Raw genomic sequence first — 7,303 nt, forward strand, 5'->3', positions numbered from 1 at the left:
CTAACCTTTTTTGTTTTTTGTTTTTTGAGATGGTGTCTCGCTCTGTTGCCCAGGCTAGAGTGCAATGGCATGATCTCGGCTCAATGCAACCTCTGCCTCCTGGGTTCAAGCGATTCTCCTGCCTCAGCTTCCCGAGTAGCTGGGACTACAGGCGCCCGCCACCACACCCAGCTAATTTTTATATTTTTAATAGAGACGGGGTTTCATCATGTTGACCAGGATGGTCTCGATCTCTTGACCTCGTGATCCACCCACTTCGGCCTCCCAAAGCGCTGGGATTACAGGCGTGAGCCACTGCGCCCGGCCACTAATGTTCTCTCATACGTATGAAATCACTCTTCGCCGGGCGTGGTGGCTCACGCCTGTAATCCCAGCACTTTGGGAGGCCGAGGCGGGCGGATCACAAGGTCAGGAGATCGAGACCACGGTGAAACCCCGTCTCTACTAAAAATACAAAAAATTAGCCGGGCGTGGTTGTGGGCGCCTGTAGTCCCAGCTACTCGGGAGGCTGAGGCAGGAGAATGGCGTGAACCCGGGAGGCGGAGCTTGCAGTGAGCCGAGATCACGCCACTGCACTCCAGCCTGGGCAACAGAGCGAGACTCCGTCTCAAAAAAAAAAAAAAAAAAAAAAGAAATCACTCTTCATAAGCTACAAAATGCACCGTGGAACCCCTGTGGTGCCTGTGGAGAGGCTTGCTTCTCCAATTCTGTGACTGTTCCAGCCCATCTGTCAGCCCCAACACAGGGTTGCAAGGATGCACCCTATAATCAGCCAGGTCTTTGGCTCCATGTTCTGCCTGCCCCATCCCCACTTTCTCCCTACCCCTCACCCCACGGACCTAGTCACCCCTCAACATACACACTCCAACCAGATGCAGGTCCTTGTTCACGCTTGTCCGCCACCTAGAACACAGTTCTGCTTCCCCACTAATATCTACATCCTAGCTTTCCATCAGTGGGAGCCGGAGCCCCCTTGCAAACTTGGTGGGTAACCAGTTCCCTGTGGTGTGTTCTTCCATGGGGTAACCCCTGGTTATCCCAGAAGGGACAAGAGCTGGAAGATGTCATCCCAGTGTGGGTGGGTGTAGCTCAGCCCAGCCAGGGGCTTTCTGCTGCTTTGGGGGTGAGGAGGGTTAGGGGGTGAGGAGGGTTAGGGGGTGAGTAAAGAAACAGTGAAGATTGGAGCCAGTGCTGGCGGGGGGCAGGGTACAGTGTAAGCCCAGGAAATGAGGCCACCAAGGATGGGAGATTGACTGCAAGGAGATGAGTGACCTTGAGGCCCTGCCTAGGAGTGGAGTGTCTGAGTAGGAGGGGACTGGAGGACCCCAGAAGGGAGGGAAGGGATGCCAGCTAAGAGACAAGCAGGCTGCCCTGCTCCCAGGGATGGACGACAGGATGCTCAGCCCTGTGGGCTCTCTCTGGAGTAGCCCAACCCACAGATCCAAGCTCCCAAGAGAGGGTGGGGAGCTAGAGAGGACAGGGCTGTCATTCTCTCGCCATGGGCCTCTGGGCAAGCCACTTCCATTTTCTTTGTTTTTTTCTTTTTTTTTTTTTTTTTTTTTTTGAGACGGAGTCTCGCTCTGTCGCCCAGGCTGGAGTGCAGTGGCGTGATCTCGGCTCACTGCAAGCTCCACCTCCCGGGTTCACACCATTCTCCTGCCTCAGCCTCCCAAGTAGCTGGGACTACAGGCGCCCACCATCACACCCAGCTAGTTTTTTGTATTTTTAGTAGAGATGGGGTTTCACTGTGTGAGCCGGGATGGGATGGTCTCGATCTCTTGACCTCGTGATCCGCCCGCCTCGGCCTCCCAAAGTACTGGGATTACAGGCATGAGCCACCACACCCGGCGACCCACTTCCATTTTCTTGGCCTTTGTCCCCAGTTGTAAAATGGGAGCCTGGACTAAATGACTTGGGAGGGCCTTTCATCAGACATGCTGTGATTCCAAGTAGCTTGTTTCTTGGGATGCAAGGTTTCCTGGCCCTGGGCTGGGCAGAGACCTGCATGGAGAAGGCCCCAATTCCTCTGTCTTTCCTTGCTCTGTAAAGTTGCTGGGGACCTAGGAAGAAATAAAGCTATTAATGAAAGTGCGAGGCATGGATTATGTTAGCTCAGCGGTGGAAGCAGGTGGTGATGAGGATGAAATGTTTTAAAATTGGTACCAGGAATGGGGTGTATGATAAGGCCAGTGAATTTTGTGAACCTGAGCCCTCTGCTTCTCTTCCTTTGCTGTGAAATGAGTTATTTGGTCACACACCAGGCTGTGCAAATGCCATACAAATGGATGAGGCATTCCATGAGTACACAGATGGTGATGCTGGCAGAAGGATGAAGGGCAGGGAAGGCAAATCCACATCTAGAGTATGTGTCTGTTCCAGTGAGCATGAACCTGGGCCCCACCAATGAGGAAGAGGCCAAGGTAATCAAGCTGCCACCAGGTGGCAGGCTGGTCCCTGGGGAATGTGGCCACATGGGGCCCAGTGGCTTCATTTTGTACAAAAAGGGCCTTGAAGAAGACAATGCCTAACTCGACGGAATGTGTCACCATCAGTGGGGGCTTCAGCCCAGTGGCAACAGGGACGGCCAGGCCTGAGGTGGTGGTATTTTTAGAACATGGAGGTCCCTAAGATCCCTTTACCTTATGGACATGAGCTCCAGCACATAAAATAAGTTGTCTTCAAAGATCTTAAAGTGTCCCTTGATTGTTTAGTTCCATCTGCCACCTCCCTCCACTCACCCACATGCTCAGACGGTCGACAACTCACTCAAGATCACACAGGGCAGATGCAAAGTAGCCGCAGCGTAATTGTGGCATGGGCTACAAAGTCTAGGGATTCCTGCTCCTTCCTTGGGCCCAGCTCTCAGGGACAGGGTGAGTGTCATTCCCACAAATGGATATCAAAGGTCTTCTCGGTGCTAGGCACTGGGCATGGAGCAGTGACCGTAACCAGCAATGGTTTCTGCCCTTGAGAACAGATAGAAAACCATAACCACATACACAAGCAAGATCATTTCGGGCCACAGTAGGTGCCACAGGAACGAGAAAAAATAGCATCAGAGAGGTGCTGGTGGCCAGAGGCCACTTCAGCCTCATTACCAGGGAAGGGAGACCCCTCTAAGAGCTGGTGTGTGGGCTAGCACCTGAATGGCAAGAATATTCAAGAGAAGGAACAGAAAATGCAAGTCAAAACAGTTGATACCAGCTGGGTACAGTGGGTCACACCTGTAATCCCAGCACTTTGGGTGGCCAAGGTGGGAAGATCACTTGAGGCCAAGAGTTCAAGACCAGCCTGGGCAACATAGTGAGACCCCCATCTCTAAAAAAAAACCCACAAAAAATTAAAAAAAAAAAAAAAAAAAAAACCAGCCAATAGCTTCACTGTGTTCCAGGTACTCTTCAACGTTCTTTTTATGAATTAGCTCATTTAATCTCATTCCAATCATATGAGGTAGTAAGATTATCACTGCCACTTTACAGATGAGAAATTGAGGCAGAGGTCAAGTAACTTTGCTAAGTTATAGAACCAGGACCCAAACCCAGGTAGTCTGGTTCCAGAGTTGGTGGGCCCACCCCTATGCCATTCTGCTCTGAGAGGTCACTGGCGTGGGAACAAGCTTGCCTATGGAATCTGGACTCTATTTTAGCTCTATTTGGGGTGGAAATGGCAACCCATCCTTCCCAAGGGAAGTCTCCAGGCCCCTGCCAGCTAGCGCCAAAGCCACAGCAGGGGCCCCCAGCACCCCTCCGGCCCTCCCCTCCCCTCTGGGGGAGTCCTGAGGTCCCAGCTCCCTGCCCCCTGCCTCTGTGCTCACAGCTATCTGGGCCACATCATTCTAAAGGGATTTGGCTCTTGGAGACAACTGGAGACTGGTGAGAAAGGGCTTAGGGATTAGACAGTGATACCCAGGAAGGTAAAGGACTTAATCAGGGGTTCAAGTGTGGGAAGTGGGGTGGGGAGAGGATTTTGTTTCTTTGCAAAGCCAGGCTGGACTGCGGAAGTGAGGAGGAAATGGGGCTCAGGGGAGGAGCCAGACAGGCTGAGTTTCTCACTCTCTGATGTGCCTTCAGAAGCAACACAATAGTCATAATAATCCCTCACCTGTGTGCGCCCACCTCTTCCCCAGCCATTACTTCACTTGCAATTTTCACAGCGATGGGATTAGTTCTCTCACCAGATCACAGACACCCAGAGGAGGCAGGTGACTTGAGGCGGCTGCAAGCCCCACAGGGCTGGGCTGGGAGGAGGGGAGGAGGCTGGGGCCAGGGCTTTTCTGCATGGCTGCCTGCAGGCACAAGGGCTTTCCAGAGAGTTCGTGCTGCCCTGGCCCCGTGGAAGTGGAGTGTTCCACAAATATTTGTTGAAGGGTTTAAAAGACTGTTCTTTCCAACTCTCAAATCACAGAGCCAATCTCTTTGCCACCCCCTTCCCCCTGGCACCACATATTCTGAGGCCAGGGCACGCAGGAGGCCTCTGATCTCAAGGCCAGTGCCCTCATTTTAGTGAGGAAACAACCAAGGTCTAGAAGGCACGGGCCAGCAGCCCTGAGGAGACCCCCAAATGTGCGCCTTGCAGAATAGTCACGGCAGCACATTAAGCAAGGACATGGTCTCCAGTTCACACACCGGACTCCCAGTCCAGTGCTCCTTTCTGTGCACAGAGCTTCCCCCCAAGAAGAATCTGAAGCACAGGGCTCTGTCAGCACTAGGACTGCCACCCCAACGCTTCTCCTAGATCTCTGCGTGCCACCAGCCTTCTTTAAGTTGTTCACACTCTGTGTTCCCCTAACCAAAGTCCCCAGCAAGATATATCCATCACAGAAGGCTCTCCCCTCCAGCCTGCCTGACCCGGGAGACCTGGTTCTTCCTGTTGGGCCACACTGTTCCCTGATAGTTGCCACTACAATGCAAAATAGTCCACACCAAGGCCAGGGAAGGGGACATCTGGTTGGCAGAGGGTAGCTCAGGGAGAAGCTCCTGGAAACAGTATTTGATCAGAGTCTTGAGGCCTGGGGAAGACCTGGCAGGAGGATACAGGACACAGCAGCAACTCTCACAGAAGCAGGAATGCAGAGGTGTGTCTAAAGGACAGTGGGAAGCTTCTCAGACTGAAATAAAGTGTGTGGAGGGGGCAAGTGGCCCTTGGTGCCACAGGGAACGCTGGGATGGGGTGGGGGTAGGCCTCAGATGCAGATCAGTGGGATTGAGTTGACTCAGGAAGGAACCAGGGAGCCATTGAAGATTCTTGAGCAGGGGTGCAACATACCTAGCAGGGAGGAAGAACTGTAGGGCAGGGATTAGGGGATGGAGAAAAAGTGGGGATGGGAGGGAGGGACTCTCTCTCGGTAGCCAGCTCCAAGGACTTCACCAGATTATTTATTCAGGTTTTTTGTTTTGTTTTGTTTTGTTTTGTTTTTTGAGACAGAGTTTCACTCTTGTTGCCCAGAGTGGACTGCAGTGGCGCAATCTTGGCTCACTGCAGCCTCTGCCTCCTGGGTTCAAACAATTCTCCTGCCTCAACATCCCAAGTAGCTGGGATTACAGGTGCCCGCTACCAGGCCCGGTTAATTTTCATATTTTTAGTAGAGATGGCGTTTCACCATGTTGGCCAGGCTGGTCTCAAGCTCCTGAACTCAGGTAATCCACCTGCCTCGGCCTCCCAAAGTTCTGGGATTACAGGCATGAGCCACTGAGCCCAGTTAGTTGGTTTTTTTTTTTTTTTTTTTTTTTTTTTTTTTTTTTTTTTTTTTTTTTTTTTGAGACAGAGTCTTGCTTTGTTGCCTAGGCTGGAATGCAATGGTGCGATCTTGGGTCACTGCAGCCTCCACTTCCTGGGTTCAAGCGATTCTCCTGCCTCAGCCTCCCAAGTAGCTGGGACTATAGGTGTGCGCCACCATGCCCGGCTAATTTTTTTTTTTTTTTTTTTGGTATGTTTAGTAGATACGGGGTTCACCATGTTGGCCAGACAGGTCTTGAACTCCAGACCTCAGGTGATCTGCCCACCTCGGCCTCCCAAAGTGCTGGGATTACAGGCATGAGCCACCCAGCCTGGGCCTATTTAGGATTTATATGATCACATTAACTAGCTGTTTTACGGTGGGCCGGAGGTAGGTTAAGTCTCAGTGGAGGAAGAAGAAAGAGGCAGCTGTTGAACCTGGGAGGCACAGGCCTGGGGAAGGGTTCTTTACTGAGGCTTTTATTTGGGTAACTTCAGATGCGGGGAGGGCTGTATCCTGTTGGGTGAAGGTGATCGTGTACTTTCCTGGGTAACTTCTGCAGGCAGTTCCCAGGCCCGTCCACACCTTGGCCTGGGAACATTCGGCCTAGAAACCACAAACTTGGGTTTAAGTCCCAACTCTGCACGTGTCCACCTATGACCACTTCTCCCTCAGGCTCCTCAATGAGTCACCTGACCTGCCTACCTTACAGAATTGTCCCATGCTTAAGTGACAAGCTAGATCTGAAGGTACCTTGTGAACTGTAAGTTGCTGAACCAATATAAAAGGCTGTGTTTCTTTTCTTTTTTTTTTTTTTTTAGAGGGAGTCTTGCTCTGTCAACCGAGACTGGAGTGCAATGGCATGATATCGGCTCACTGCATCCTCTGCCTCCCGGGTTCAAGCAATCCTCCCACCTCAGCCTCCTGAGTAGCTGGGACTACAGATGCACACTACCACACCTGGCTAATTGTTGTATTTTTAGTAGAGATGGGGTTTCACCATGGTGGCCAGGCTAGTCTCGAACTCCTGACCTCAGGTGATCTGCCTGCCTTGGCCTCCCAAAGTACTGGGATTATAGGCATGAGCCACCGCTCCTGACCAAGATGGTGTTCTTCTATAATAGTTTCCTTTGAGTAGGCTCTACCCTGGAAAGAACATCCTGGCCCTGGAAGGGTCTTATATAAAGATCTTAGCCATATATCCAGTGAGGAAGGCAGCCCTGTCCTGCCCCAGGCCAGAAGCCAGTGAGACTAACCAGGGCAGAGCTGCCTGAAAACTCTCTGCAGAGGTGGGCACTGGGGGCCTCAACCCTCACTCTGCACCCTGCAGCAGACCTCTATGGTGGGGGCCACACCAAGGGCAGAGCAAAGTCCTTAAATGTCTTTAACAGGCCTGGTGCCTTTGCCTCCGGGTAAGGAGAGAGACTGGGGACATTCTGCTTTCTCTCTCTCAGAGACTTGAGTGTTGAGGGAGCCGAGGTATGGCTCTGGGAGATGAGATGCCCACAGACTCCTCGGCCTAGCTCTGCATTAATTCCAGGCCATAAGGGGAGGGCACAGCTAAGCACTTTCCATGTGCCAGGCAAT

Source organism: Macaca nemestrina, chromosome 15 (genome assembly GCF_043159975.1).
Source record: "Macaca nemestrina isolate mMacNem1 chromosome 15, mMacNem.hap1, whole genome shotgun sequence".
NCBI lineage: Eukaryota > Metazoa > Chordata > Mammalia > Primates > Cercopithecidae > Macaca > Macaca nemestrina.